The sequence below is a fragment of the Rattus norvegicus genome, chromosome 9 (genome assembly GCF_021556685.1).
Source record: "Rattus norvegicus strain SHRSP/BbbUtx chromosome 9, alternate assembly SHRSP_T2T, whole genome shotgun sequence".
NCBI lineage: Eukaryota > Metazoa > Chordata > Mammalia > Rodentia > Muridae > Rattus > Rattus norvegicus.
The window spans coordinates 65260001-65275475 of record NC_141542.1 but is presented as its reverse complement, the minus strand read 5'-3'; the positions used below and the strand labels follow the sequence as shown (position 1 = coordinate 65275475).

The 15475-nt window shown below is 40.6% G+C and overlaps 1 long non-coding RNA gene across 5 annotated transcripts in view; it reads right to left on the bottom strand.

Moving 5' to 3' along the window:
• Nucleotides 1-15475, bottom strand: part of LOC148003722 (uncharacterized) — a 71773-nt gene that overhangs the window by 33878 nt on the left and 22420 nt on the right. For 3 of the 5 annotated variants that reach the window (XR_015629504.1, XR_015629506.1, XR_015629507.1), the window contains one exon: nucleotides 10360-10478. The exons of the other annotated variants lie outside the window; for them this stretch is intronic. This is a non-coding gene — a long non-coding RNA (uncharacterized LOC148003722). The remainder of the gene's footprint in view (nucleotides 1-10359; nucleotides 10479-15475) is intronic. 5 annotated transcript variants of the gene reach the window in all.

Here is a 15475-nt window from a genome sequence, read left to right as displayed (position 1 = left end):
CAGAGCAGAAAAACCAGCCAGTTGTTTTAATGGAAAGACTTTCTTATGCAAAGGAGCCACTCAGGCAAGATTTCTATTCCGAGATACCTTCGAAATGTGTTCCTCCCTGAGTGGTGTCACCTGTAATCCTGCCATTTGGGAGGCAAGGCAGTGAAACAGGGGGATTACCTTGTTTACATTCAGTCAGGACTATTTAGAAAAACCTTACCTTAAAACCAACAAAAGAAATGGACAAACACTCAAACACAGAAGACAATCACATTATAAAGGGAAAAAGTTGTCTTTGATCACGATTTGATTAGTTTCAGGCCATGATTAACGGGCCCATTGTTTTTAAACCTATGGCAAAGTGAAAGCACAATAGAAGTACATGGCAAAACAAAACTTCTCAGTGAAAAAGAAGGCAGCTCTGGGGCCCATGATTCTCTGTAGTGTGCACTGTACTACAAGGGCCACCAATTTAATAACCTCCACTAGGCCACACCTCTTAAAGGTCCGACCACCAGCCAGGAGCACCTAACACAAGAGTCTTCTAGGGCCCAGGGCCAAACTCACAAAACTGGCCTTGTCACAAGAGGCATGTTGCTGCTTGGAAATAGTGTCCAATGTTACATAAGAAATAGACAAACACTTGGGGTTGGGGATTTAGCTCAGTGGTAGAGCGCTTGCCTAATAAGCGCAAGGCCCTGGGTTCGGTCCCCAGCTCCGAAAAAAAAAAAGAAAAGAAAAAAGAAATAGACAAACACTCAAACACAGAAGACAATCACATTATAAAGGGAAAAAGTTGTCTTTGATCATGATTTGGGTAGTTTCAGGCCATGATGTCAACCAAATATACTACATGAGTGAGATGCTCATATCTTAATCATGGTAGTTAGAGTTTTATGCCTCTCTCCCTTCCTTTCTTCCTTCTTTTTTATTTCCTTTCTTTTAAGCATTATGCATTTTTGTGGTGTGTGTGTGTGTGTGTGTGTGTGTGTGTGTGTGTGTGTGTGAGTGTGTGTGTGTGTGTGTGTGTGTGTGTGTTTGTGTGTGTGGCTGAAGACTGAAGCCAGGGCTTAGCACATATTGGGCAAGGATGTTTTACATTTATAAACTTCATCCCCTGCCCTCTTTTTAAAATTCAGTGTTCATTTTTCAGATAGTCACAGGAAGTTCTCCAGGATGGCCTTGAGCTTTGTAGCCTAGACAAGCCTTGAACATGTGATTTGCCAGTCTCAGCCTCCTGCGGCAGGAGCTGATACAGAGGCCATAAAGTGTGCTGCTTACTGGCTTGTTTAGTCTGCTTTTTAATAGATCTCAGGACTACCAGCCTAGGGTTGGTACCACCCACAGTGGTGGCTGGGCTGGGCCCTTCCCCTTCAACTGCCAATTCCAAAAAAGTGCTACAGGCTTGCCAATAGCCTAAACTTATAGTGGAAGACGCTTTTTCATTTGAGGTTCCCTCCTCTCAGATGACTATAGCTCGAGTCAAGGTAACACAAAACCAGCCAATAGAGCCTCCTTGCTTATCCTGGTGGGCGGGACTCTCTGACCCTCTTCTGGTTCTAAGTGCTGCCTGGGTCATGGTTCGTTCTCTCTTCAAGGACTCTCTGCTAATGTAATCTGTCTCAAATTTTACTTCTACCGAGGACTATTGCAACATTGTGCTCATCCACATGTAATAAAATGATAAGAGGTTATTTCCCATTTTGCTTTCTTATTCACTACTGTGTGAAAATTTGTCCTAATTTTTCAACTTGGTGCTCTCATTACACAAGAATCATCATCACTGCTATTGCACAAAGCAGCAATGACCTTCCAGTTCTTGCCCCGCCAATTCTGGAGCCCCCCCCCCCAAAGGTTGACAAATGGAAAACTTTCCATAACTCACCTGGCCAAAACCAGACAGTTTGGACCTTATTTGACAACAAGATTTGTCCTGACGTACACTGGCTGAAGGCTGCTTCTGATCTGCACTGTCACCATCACTGTACACACTTACACATCTCACTATTACTATGACTGTCTATCTCACAAGGCAGCTGTGCTCTCCCTGTCTTACCCATGATGTGGCCTACTTACTTTATCATGACTTCAAGTTCCCCTAAGCCTAAATTACAAACACTGCTGGTCTCCAGGGTTTCCGGTGAGCAATTTTAAAAAATATCCTTCTCTCCTTTCTTAGTTTTAAAAATAATTAATACTCATTTTCTTCAGTCTTTATATCTCAGTATAGAAAGTGTCTTTGGTCTTTTTTACATAAACACTTGTGACTTTAGGAAATTCATGGAAAACAATTCTTTCTAAATTTCACTCTTGTAGAATTTTCTTACTTTCCGTGTGTCCAATTTTAAATTGTGCATTGATTGTGAGACATCCCCAAAAAAATTGAGCTTTTTTAACCACTCAGACAGTGTTTAAATGTGAATGGCTTCTTTACAGACCATTAGTTCTTTGACCTGTCTTGAATATTCATTTTATAATCTTATCCAAAATCGGATTAACTGTGACGTGATTAAACCTGAGATGGTCCCAGAGGGTGTTTAGTGTCTACCTGCTCTTTGCTCATTCCCTCTCCTCTCCCCCCTTCCTTCTCCCTCTCCCCTCTTCTCCCCCTCTCTGTGTACCCCCAAGGTTATTTTTCTGTTCACCCATCACACTCTTCCAGTCCTTTTTGCATGATCTCAGCAACACAGCTGTTAGCGCACAACATCTGAACCTCCACTAAACCTGACGACTGGAAATGTAGAAACCATGCCGAATTACCTATCACTCCGTAAATGAGCATTTACATGATAGCTGGCTGACTCATTAAGCTCAGTTCTAAGAACTGAGAAAAGAGTCCCCGGGTCTCAGACACATCCTAGCATTTCTGTGGTAAACCAGTTGCTGTTACAGTAGATGCAGTCATAGAATACAAACCTACGGCATAAACTAGGCAGACTACTTCCCCTTCTGACTCAGAACCTACAGAGAATCACGACATCTTTGACAGCTGAGCATTGTTCCTGGAGTTAGTACGTAGGTTTCCATAGCAGGGTTGAAAAATCTGTCCTGTAGGTATTGAACTTTCAGCAGAGAGAAAAAAAAAATTTCCCTGGGATTACCCACCCACAGGCAACAGTGCATGTAGTGTGTTTGTGTGTGTGTGTGTGTGTGTGTGTGTGTGTGTGTGTGTATGTGTGTGTGTGTTACTTTAAGAGCCTTCATTCAGTTCAAAATTGAAATCATTTTTACTTGAAGTCCACATTTTAAATTAATTCTTTATTAATCTGTATAACATTATCATGGCATAAAATTAGTGTGCGTCTGACCATTTTACAGGGACTGATTAAGCATGTTAGATAAGTTCCCACTTTAATTTTTTTTATTCAGAAATAAACCTAAGTCTGAAGACCTTAGACTCCTAACTCCCTAGCTACTACATGAGGCAGCTGTCTTTCTGTGTACCAAGCTACACCAGATGCTTTTATGTCTCTACTTCCTCTTTACTAAATACTGCATTAAGTAAGTGGGGTATCCAGCAGTGGGGTTGAAAGTGACTGGACAGGGCAGAGATCACTCACAACTGGGAAGCTGGCCGTGCCAGCAGGGTTCCTTGTGTATTACCCACAGCTCTCTGGATTGCTATCCTTGTTGGCAAGCGTCCATGGCACCAGGTCCCTCAGCCGCCCTCTCTCAATCTGTCCAGGTTGTTCTCACACCTGAGTCCTTCTATAAGAGCTTCGCTCATCAGACCTCGCTTTGCTGCCAAAAGCAGTCTGTGAGCTGCCAGACTTGGTGCTCACAGAGCCAGGATCAACGCATTACTGAGAGGCAGATTTAATCTCGTTTCTAAAGCAGAAGAGCCTCATGACCAATTACTAATGTTCTTCAAAGAGTAACTGGAGAGTGCAAAGAAAATCCCTTCTGAAAAATCTTACCTAATGTTCCTCAGCTGGGGAATGCTGAAAAGAATGAGCTGCGACATGCCTCCTCATTTCACCGTCCTGATTATGTGCTAAGGTGGCATTTCACTACGGACCCATTCCTTCAAGGTCGTTCATGAGATACGGTTATTATCTTTCTTTTCTAGGCTGTAGCCTCGGGAATAGCATAAACCCATTGACACTCAGTAGCTTTTGAGCCAGAACTGGCCAACCACGCTGAGAAGTTCTTGAAAAGTTCTGTCCAGAGGTGACTTTGCCTGCAAGTGGCTTCCATTCTGGGAACCTGAGCTGACCTGAGAGCAAAGCCATGAACAAGACACTCGTGACTGTGGCTTTGAAGGGTTGGCTTCTGTTGGAAAAGCAAAAAGGTGGTCTCGTGTCTGTTCTATTTTCAAAGTCAAGTATCAAAATGAAATCCTATAACGAGCTTTGGCATAATACCCAATTTGAGTCACAGAAAATAAGAGTTCTTGAAATAATAGTGGGGTTTTTGTTGTTGTTAATTGCTCTGAAAGATTCTACAGCAGAATCTGAACTAATGCTAACATCATGAGTCTAAAATTGAAATATTGAAAACAAGCAATAAAAAATATTAGTCATCGCTTCTTTATGCTCTTTGGATGGAATTTGGCCACAGATTTATGTTGACTGATTAGTTATTTTGGTCAAAGTGTTGGCGTTAGTTGTTCATTTTGTGAGGTTTGCAGTAAGGGTCATATTCAGTCTGTCCGGTGGTGCTACTTGACTTTACTTACCTACAGTAGATACTACATGCCCTCTCGCTCCCAGGCCAACCTCTAGGTTCATAGTTTCTGGAGAGATAATAGAGCTTCTTGCAACCATCTGTGACCAACTTCCCATCAGGGCATGCTTCGTTCCCTTGGGAGAACAAGTCCATTTTTATCTCTGCTCAGAAGTTATTAGTACGTACCCTTATGACTCTACCATATCCTTCCAAGGAATAATCCCCATCTAAATCTACTAAACAAATAAACCAGCTCTACTTCTACTGGTCCTGTGGGTATGTGCTAAATGCTTGGCTAATACAGTTGTCATGCTAGGGACCTGGCCTGAAAGTAGCTGTCATGCTCTGTAGCTGCTGTCCTGGACTTTCTGATAGAGACTGGCAGGGCAAGAAGTTCAGCATCCAAACAAGGTCCACCAGGATACCGGGGCCTAAATGAAACTGAGAAAGATAAGGAGATTTGGAGAAGCACTTGGACAGTACTCTTGAATAATCATATTAACTCTTTAATTATTTGCAACACACATTTATTCATATATATGATATATATGAATGCGTTTATATATATATATAGTGAACATAATGAATAGTGTATATATTGTGTATAAGTGAATATATAAAAATATATTTACTCATACATATGCATATATAATCATATATATGCACACATGCATATATGAGACATATGAGATTCTTATACATATATACATATATATTAATATATGAATCTCAAGTTAGCTACAGAAACAGACAAGCACTCAATTTGTGAAGTTATTAGAGATGCTGGACCTGACACAGAGAAGTATTAGAGGCCAGAGAGTAAGCCAGGCCAATAAAATCATCTGACTCATAGTCAACAGTAAACCCACTCCCAGGGCACAACAGAGCGTTGGACCCCTTAGCAGAACTTCCTCAGAGTTCAGCATCAACATTTAAGCAAGTGCCTCACACTAGTGAAGGGTCCTAACATCATCATTATTGGTTCCGATAGCATCTTCTGACCTGTTATCACCCATCTGTTTGCAAATGTCCTATCTAGCCAGTCTTACGTCTAAAAAGCTATTATCATTTCAGTTTTAGTCAATTATGCCAGATAAAAAAGATTTATTCTGGTAGAAATTTCTGATGTCCATAATGGTGGTGTAGATGTTGGGAGACGTTGGAGTGCATGTGAGTGTGGAGGTCAGAATTCAGCATCCAGCATCGTTTTTTTTTTTTTTAAAGATTTATTTATTTATTATATATAAGTCCACTGTAGCTGTCTTCAGACACACCAGAAGAGGGCATCAGATTTCATTACAGATGGTTGTGAGCCACCCTGTGGTTGCTGGGATTTGAACTCAGGACCTGAGGAAGAGTAGTCAGTGCCCTTAACCACTGAGCCATATCTGCAGCCCCAGCATCTTTATCAGCAGTTCACTAATGTGCTATTTGAGCCAGAGTCTTTCAGCCGACCTGTAGCTCACTGACTCAGCTAGACTCTCAGGTGAGCAAGTCCCAGGGATGTACCTGCCTCTGCTTCACCAGAACTGAGATAACGGGCACAAACTGCTGTACTGAACTTTTTACAGGAGTGCCAGGGATCCAAACTCAGGTCTTCAGACTTACATACGCAGCAAGTACTTCACCTCATGACCTACCTTCCCACCCCCTATACTGTGACCTTTAACCTGCACAGTAAATGACACCAGGGTTGTATGCATAGGGTTGTATATATGGAGGGTTGTGTACGTGGAAGGCTGTGTATGTGTAAGGTTGTAAACATGGGAGAGTTGTGAATATGAAGGGTTGCGGAAGGTTATGTATGGGGTGGGTGGTTTAAATTATATATCCACGTCGATGTGCAGCTCTGGCTACTGTTCGCATTTTGGCCCCATCGGCGGGAGGGGGAGACATCTCTACTTTTTAAAACTCTAGTTTAGCACTCTAGCTTTCTCTGGATACTGAAATATAAATACCAAACCATGACACTGTCGCTCAGCAGGACTTCTGGCTTCACGAAAGCAGGTTTGTTCCATCTCCCAAGCAGATGAGTGCGGATCCAGGTGTGGCTTGCTGCGCTCCCTCTGCATTCTGCCACAACTCCAGATGCTCAGCTGTCAGCCCTAGTCAGCCTTAGTTCAAGAACGAAGCCAGGGGCTGTCAAGATGGCCCAATAGGTAAAGACACTTGCTGCCAGCCTTATGACCTGAATTTAATCCTTGGGACTCACAAGGTAAAGGGGGAGAACCAACTCCCAAAAGTGTTCCTCTGATCCCTAAATATCTCTCTCTCTCTCTCTCTCTCTCTCTCTCTCTCTCTCTCTCTCTCTCTCTTTCACACACACACACACACTCATACACATACACACACTTTCTTACTCTCTCACATACTCACATACACACTCACAATAGTAATACACAACGCACACTCACACACACACACATTCATATACACATGCACACAATTTTTAAAATGAGTCTTGAGCAGAAGCACAGTCCACCCACAGAACACAAAGGAACAAAAGCTAGGCTGCTGTAAGAAGCTGAGGTTTGGAAGCTGTGGTTGTACAATGAACTAGAATATTCTAACTGGATTGGAGTCTACTCTTGGCCTTTTTAAAACTATCTAATCTTGGAAAAATTATTTCATTTTCCTAACTTTTGTTTCTTTATTGGTAAAATAAAGACAATATACAGAATTCCTAGTATATACTCAATCGTGACAACTGTTAAAAATTGATTAATGCTGATAATTATAAATTTCATTTGCATTCAGGAAGAAAAGTGCTAGTGCATCTACTCCTTTTTTACTAATGCAAAATCATAGGTCCAAAGTTTATACAGGGAGAAAGAGGGGAGGGGGGAGGGAGGGAGGGAGGGAGGGAGGGAGGAGAGAATCATCTGTGGATTAAAAAAACCCGTCATCCAGACAGGAGCCTTAGTTCCTTGGAAAGTTCTTTCATTTTGATTTTATTTTGTGTCTGTGTTCACATAGATGGAGCAAATCATGCCTGCAGAGGTCAGAGGCCAACCTGCAGGAGTTGGTTCTCTCCTACATGTGGGGCCTGGGAACTGAATTCAGGTCCTCATGCTTGGCGGCCGCCATCTTTACCTATTGCGTCATCTCATGGGCCTGGAAAGCTCTTTAAACATTTCTTAAGAAATAAAATGATTAACTCAAACTGCATATGGGAAAAATGCATTTTAAAGATTTATTTATTTATTTTATATGAGTACACTGTAGCTGTCTTCAGACACACCAGAAGAGGGCATCAGATCTTATAACAGATGGTTGTGAGCCACCATGTGGTTGCTGGGAATTGAACTCAGGACCTCTGGAAGAGCAATCAGTGCTCTTAACCACTGAGCCATCTTTCCAGCCCGGAAAAATGCATTTTAATGCTCATTACCAAATGTGCTACAGCTAGTCAATAGCTCAGTGGCTTGGAGGAATTTGTTCCTTCTTTGAGCCATCTATTAGTGAAGAGTCACGCACCAGATATTGCAATAGACCACTCTATCGAATTGTGGAAACCTGTGTGCTCCTTACACCCCTTCCTACAGAGTGATGCGTTTTTTAGTATGTGGGGGGATTAGAATCTGAAACTTTACAGTATGCAACTTAAAAGCAAGACTTCCACTTTCTCTTTTAACTGAGATTATAATTACACCTATACGTGAATCTAATTCACTTGGTTTTGTAATCAGTAATTATTATGCTCAAGAGGGGACATTTTCTATCTTACACATCTATCTTTGGTGTCTCCTGTTTACTGAGTTATGTCAAATATTGTTGGTTTTTATTTTGGTAGTTTTCTACTACCCTGAAGTTCAGGTCTGAGACAATCATTTGTCCATTTGATATAAAACGCATTTTTGAAAAAGTAATGTATACTAAAACAATACAATATGGTACAGAAAGTAGTTCTTACTATCATATAACAGGGCTACCTAGAGTTTCTCTCTCTCTCTCTCTCTCTCTCTCTCTCTCTCTCACACACACACACACACACACACACACACACACACACACACACAACACACACACATACACACCAAGGCACACCTTCTAAGTCCTATCCCAACTTAGGAATTAGGATTGATAACAATGGAGTTCAGTTTCTTTCTTTTTTCTCTTTCTTTTTTTCTCACAAAAAGACTTTTCAGACTTTTGTTTTTGATTTGTTGTTTGGTTTATGGTACTTTGTTAGTTCTCTGAGAATTTTATACATGCAAACGATGCATTTTGATTCTGTTCCTCCCTCCACAGTGCTCCCACTAACTCCTCCAGCTACTCCCTCACTCCAACTTTATGACCCCTTATTTAATTGTTTTATGACCCACCAAGTCCAATTTGTGCTGGCCAGGTGTGGACCAGTCACTAGAGTGTAGTTGGCCTACCAGGGTCCAGACCCTTAAAGAAAACTGATTCCGAGTTCCCCAGAAGTCATCAGCTGTCCACAGCTCCTCAGGTGCAGAGGGAAGCTCGTGTGCTATCCACTTGGGAGGAAGAAAACGTCTAGTGGGGTCTCAGAGCTGTGCTAGTCTATAGGTAGAGAGATAAAAAATTGAAGACAATTTGACACTATGTTTGTTTAGAAAAATAATAGGTTTATCCCTGGGATCTGTGAGGTCCCTGTCCATAGGTTGTTGGCCAGATTTATAGAACGTGTCATTCTGTTCACTTCAGTTCATTCAGAAAGCAGTGGGTTACTCACATAGCATCTATATGCCTCTCGCTTATAAGCTTATCTCGCCACACTGGTCATTATTGTAGTTCACAAAGTCCATAGATAGGTAAAACTATTGTTGACTTCCTACTAACAGCTTTCACAGAACCGTCCATACTACAAAACTCAGCCAGCAAGGAGGTAGGGTCAAAGTCAGCATTTTGATTGATCCGTGTCTTGAGGCAAGGTCTCCCACACCTGGCTTGATCTTGCTTTTAAATACCCTTTCTCACTGAAAGTGATCAGTACTCTGGTGAAATGACTGAATCTAAAACTCAGGTGGGAAGGTAAAAGATGAGAATGTTCTTTATATTCCTCAGGTGAGGAGGATCAGGCCCAGGTACACTAAAGCCTGTTGAAGTTGTATTTTTACACATGAAGGAAATTTGAACATGAAAATAGCACATTCTATTCTCATGTTAAATGACAAACAACCAACGGGGATGGGAAAAGTATAGAAGGGAATCATGGCATTAGAAAATCAGAATTGTCCAGAGTTGCTAAAGCTAACAACAGCTTAGTGCTGATAAGAGAGAGTGCTTTTACACTGAGTCAAGGTATGGCCTCAGAAATGGCTTTTTGTTTGTCTGATTTTTTTTTTTGAGAAAAGATCTTATTATGTGTCTCTTGCTGGCCTGAATTCATGTTGTAAACCAGACTGGCCTTAAAGTCCAAGATATCCCCTGCCTCTGCCTCCTCAGTGCTGGGTTTAAAAGCATGTGATACTATGCCCATCCCACAAAGGGCAAACAGACACTTTATAGTATAAAAAGTCCTTGTTTATCTAAAGTGGTGGCCCCAGGTCATAAAGACATGATGTAACCCTCAGGACCTAAAGAATGTGTCCATATTCAGGAATGAGATCTTCACAATTAAGCTGCCAACATTGTGATGAGACCACCCTCGACTACTCTGGCAGACCTGTCTAGTTCTTAAGACAGAGGAAAAGACAGGACCATGGGAAGGAGAGGGCAGCTGTATGAAGACAGTACCAGAGAGCAGAGTGCCACAAAGAGTGCCAGCCACCAGTCACTAGGCAAAGTTCTCTTCTGCACCAACAGAGGATATGATATCCCAGCAACACCTTGATTTTGGAATTCTGACCTTCAGCCTGTGAGAGAGAAAATAAAATCTGTTGTGCTAGGCCACATGATTTGCATCAATTTGCAGTCCTAAGAAATTGCCTAACCAAATAGTCAGCGTCAACCTACCAATAAGGGATTTGAACTTCACCAAATGACTCAGGAGACTGCAGGTAAGTTACGTTGCTCACTAGTGTTCCTGAGGAAGTCCCCTGGCCTGACAGATTTATGAGGAAATAACAAGTCTGAACTGAGAACCATTCTAGAAAATAATTAGCCTACATGCCTGGAGAATATTGAAGTTATAAAAAGACAAGTGAAAAGACAAGGAACTGATCTAGATTATAAAGAACTAAAGAAATAGGACAGCAAGATACAACATGTATCCTTCCAATGAGTACCTGAAAAAACAGTGAAAAACTTAGAAAGAACATTTCTGTGGGAATTGGTAAAACTTGAATCTGAACTGTAGACTGGGTGCTAATACTGGGTAATGTTACATTTTTCTGATTAGTCATAACAGGATATACAGAGAATGTCATCATTCTTAGGAAGTATATCCTCAATAGTAAGGGATAATGAAAATACTGCATTCAACTCACCTTTAAATAATTCAATTAAAAAATCATTTATCTCTATATAAAGACTTCACTACGTGGCAAGAATCACCACATGGGAGATAAGAATGTCGGATTCCAGCATTGTAATTTTTCAGTAACTTAAGAATTATTTAAAATAAAATTTATAAAAACAAATATTGCCAGGTCATTAACTACAATGATAACCAGGTATGAAAACAACTGCATAGAATTCCCTCACTAAGCCCTTTTACCTCCCAGAGGAAATTTGCAAACGTCTAAACATATTTTTTCAGTGTTTTTGACTCTAGAGCTGGAGAGCTGTGCAGTCTGGGGAGATGCTGTGGGCACTTAGCATACAGGAATGTTGCTAGACTTCACAGTATGCACGGCACTTCTCCCTACAGCAAAAAATCAGCTAGCCCAAAATGTCAATACGATCGTCAAGCTGGGGAGAGGGCTCACCAGTTAAAAGCTCACAGTGCTCTTGGAGCACTTCTGGCCCCCGTGGGCACTGACTCATGCCCTCCCCCACACAAATTAAAAGAAATTTAATCCAAAGAAAGAGACCATCAAAATGTGAAGAACCTTGTCTTTCATCAGGACTGGCAGCCACACTGGTGATTACAGTGTGCAAGATTCTGGGGCTACAGAGTCTCAAGTTCAAGACCAGTAGAGATCACCAAACAAAACTATCTTCAAATCTAAAGGCTCAGATGTTCGGTTGGAGAACGGTCGTTTATCATGTGCAAATCTGTGGGTTTGATCCCCAGCACTGTGAGAAAAAATAACATTGAAGACAGTTTCTTCATTGAAAACTGTTATACACCTTCATGGATAACAATCAGATTTAAAAAGTTCATGCAAAAAACACCAATTTGATATACACTTAAAATATTATAACCAAGTTTTTCAACAATAAATGATTTTTATCTTATACATAGAAATGTATACTTCAAAAATTAGTAATCACATATAGACAATGAAATGCCATATCATGCATCAGACAAAAAGGATGGAGATGTGGAGGACATATGAAAGCAAACAAGTTCTTTTCATACTATCATATAATAGTTTTACTGTGGATATGATTTCAAGATACTAGAATATCTTTGTGAAAAAGACAAGCTGTTCTCAAACTTAAGGGTGTGTTCGTAAAGCAGTATCAATATATCATATTTACAGGCTACCTCATAAAACTTCCTTTAAGCCTAATAAGAGTTCTAGTTTCTATAGTTTAGGCGTAGAACTGCACAAATATCATATAATTCACAGGTCCTATAGTGTCAGCTTGGTTTTTGCATTAACAACTAACTTCAACCCAAATGACAACTCTCAACAACATTCTATCAGTTTCCCTTGAAGACCTTGCCCTGTCTTGACTAACTGCCTCCAGGTCAGTCCACTGTAATGCCTGTCATATTAGTCCAGTGGTTACCAGAATGGATGGCTGCCACCTCCTGGCAGATCGTAGGAGCTCAGGAATTAGGCCAGACTCTGCAAGGGCACTTAAGGCTTCACTCACCTTAAATCTCTTGTAATACCCAGTTGACCAAAGCGTATGACAGACAGCCAAGCTAGACGTCACCAGGGCAGAGATGTGCACTGTGCCTGCATTGCTGGTGTGTCCAAATGAGAACTTGAGGGCACTGTTGCAGTTGGCCTCATCCTGCACAACATGGCCCACAGTAGGCATTTAAGAAGAACCTTCCTTTTTTTTTTTTTTTAAAGATTTATTTATTTATTATATATAAGCCAGAAGAGGGGATCAGATCCCATTACACATGGTTGTGAGCCACCATGTGGTTGCTGGGATTTGAACTCAGGACCTTTGGAAGAGCAGACAGTGCTCTAACCACTGAGCCATCTCTCCAGCCCAAGAACCTTCCTTTTATACTTTTTTCCATACATTTAATGTGGAAGTTCAGAGCTGCTTAATTTTTTCCTATTGTGAACTGATAAACAGCTATAATTTTAGTCTCTGTTGTAAATCTAACATACTTTCCTGAAAGCAGCCTTTGACAATATGTAAACAAAGGAGTCACCTGATCGACTATTCAACAGAACTGTGTGTGTCCACGGCAATGTGAGTTTCAGGGAATCAAGGGTTACAGGATGTTATGAATCTTAGTTTGACATTTTAAATTTTAGGAATGTTGAAACAGTTCTTTGTTTGGGGATGCTAAAGCACAAGTATTTAATCAAAGTTGAGTAATCCACAATCCATGAACTCTACATTAGCCCATGGACAAGCAAAGCACTTGACATTTATAGTGAAGATAGTCCAATAAACAGGAAGCTTGGATATGCTGAGGATGTAGACAACTTTGAAAACATAATTTCTATAGTAATAAAGTCCTAAGCTCTAAATGCTAGAAGTTGTGGCACCAGGAAGAGGTTATTTAGGTAGAGTGAGGAAGACAGAGTCCCTGGAGAGAGGCTTCTAGATGAAATGTGGATTCACTAAAAGACTGAACATCATCTATTTGAAACATGTAAACTCAGCAAGGACTTCCAGGCTACAGTTTATTTTATTAATTTTTATTTCCCATTGCTATTAAAATACGTCTAATTCAAAATACTTATTCAAAGTGCATGGGGCGATAATTTGATGTATGCGTACACTGTAGAATGATTGTAATAATCAGGTTAATTAACATCACCACAGAACAACCATCTTTCAGGTGGGTGTGGGCATCTGCCTTCCTGAAAATATTCACCTTACGAGCCAAATAACTACTATTATTACTCAGAACAAAATTAAGGTTTTTAAAGACAGAAATTGAAAGCCACTCTCTTCCTAGAAGTACCACCATTGACACACGATATGTGTGTGTGTGTGTGTGTGTGTGTGTGTGTAGAGAGAGAGAGACAGACAGACACACATACATGTGCATGTGCAAACACACACACACACAAAAAGCATTTTGTTTCCTAGAGTTATTTTCTCTATACACACAGGCATGTCGTTGTCTATTAAAATATCCCACTATACCTGTCTTAGAAATCTATGTGTGCATTTGGAGGCTATAAATTATCTTTTTTTGTGTATCTTTCTTTAATACTCTCAACCTTATTTTGTCAAACAGGCTCTCTCACCGAGCCTTGAGCTCTTTAACTAGACCAGCTGGTCAGTGAGCTCCCAGAATCCACCTGTCTCTGACTCCTTTACTCCCGGTGCTGGGTTACAGGCACACACTGTCTAACCCGTACTTTACACAGGACCCAAACTCAGGCCCTTTCACAACCCATTGCTTACTCACTGAGCAATCTGCACAGCACCTGCAATTTGATTTCTTCAACGTAACAATATATTCTGAACATTTTGCTATAACAGTGGGAACAGATTTTACATGTCAAACCATGGAAATACCATCATTTAAATCTCACATTGATATACATTTAGGCTATTTCCAGTTTCCTTCTACTAATGTAGCATTACAGTGAACATTCTTATAACTAATCTCTCTGCCTAAATTAACTACTCATCTCTAAGACAACTTTTTTTGGTTAAAAAAAAAGTATAATATTCTGGGTCAAAGTATATGAGAAAGTAGTTTCAACAGTTTTTTTTTTCTTCTCAGTTTTGTCTGGAATTAAAATCAAAATAGTTGTTGATTGGCAGGTGAAGGATAAGGAAATTGACTGCATTGACCCACGAGGGATGTGGTAATAGTAACAAATTGGTTTATGTATAAATGGTTGTGGAGGGGAGGAAGGGAGGGGAGGAGTGAGGGACAGTGAGATAATGCTACAGTTTCCAGCTCTTACGATGAGAAAGAGTCAAAAGGATGTAGAATGGTGCTCCAGTGTTGTAAAAGAATTGCTCACAGAGGCAAGCACAACACACTTAATATTTATTGATTTAAAAATCATTTAAAAATCAAGAAGCCTTCACATCAGAACCTATCTAAATGTTCTAGAAACTTGAGTAGTCATTTTATATGTTACAGATGTACGCCACTAGAATGGGTCTTAAGACTTTTAGCTGAAATTAATTTACTATTTATCCTTTTTTTCCCCCAGTAAACCATGAAGGGCAGTGGTTCTGAAGAGGGATAGAGGGTGTTACAATTCTGTTTCTCTGTAGTAAATCACACAAAAACACAGTATAGTAAAGCACCAATCAAGCATTAGCTCTCATGGTCCTGTGTTAACTCAACTTAGATAAAAAAAATTCTGGACTGGACTCTTTGGGCAGCTGTGGACAGATGTTGACTAGTGTTGGGAAATGGTTCTAGTGTTTTGACTTAATTCAGCTCCCAAAAGCCACATTTCTAGATGCTGACGGTTGCTGCCTCAGCTGGCTTTGATTGGTAATAAAGAACTGCTATCTAAACAATGGCTGGGCAGGGAGACAGAAGTGGGACTTTTGGATTTTTTGGACAAGGGACAGAGGAGAAGAGAGGAGAATCACCATGACAGGGGAGAAAAGAAAACAGACTTAA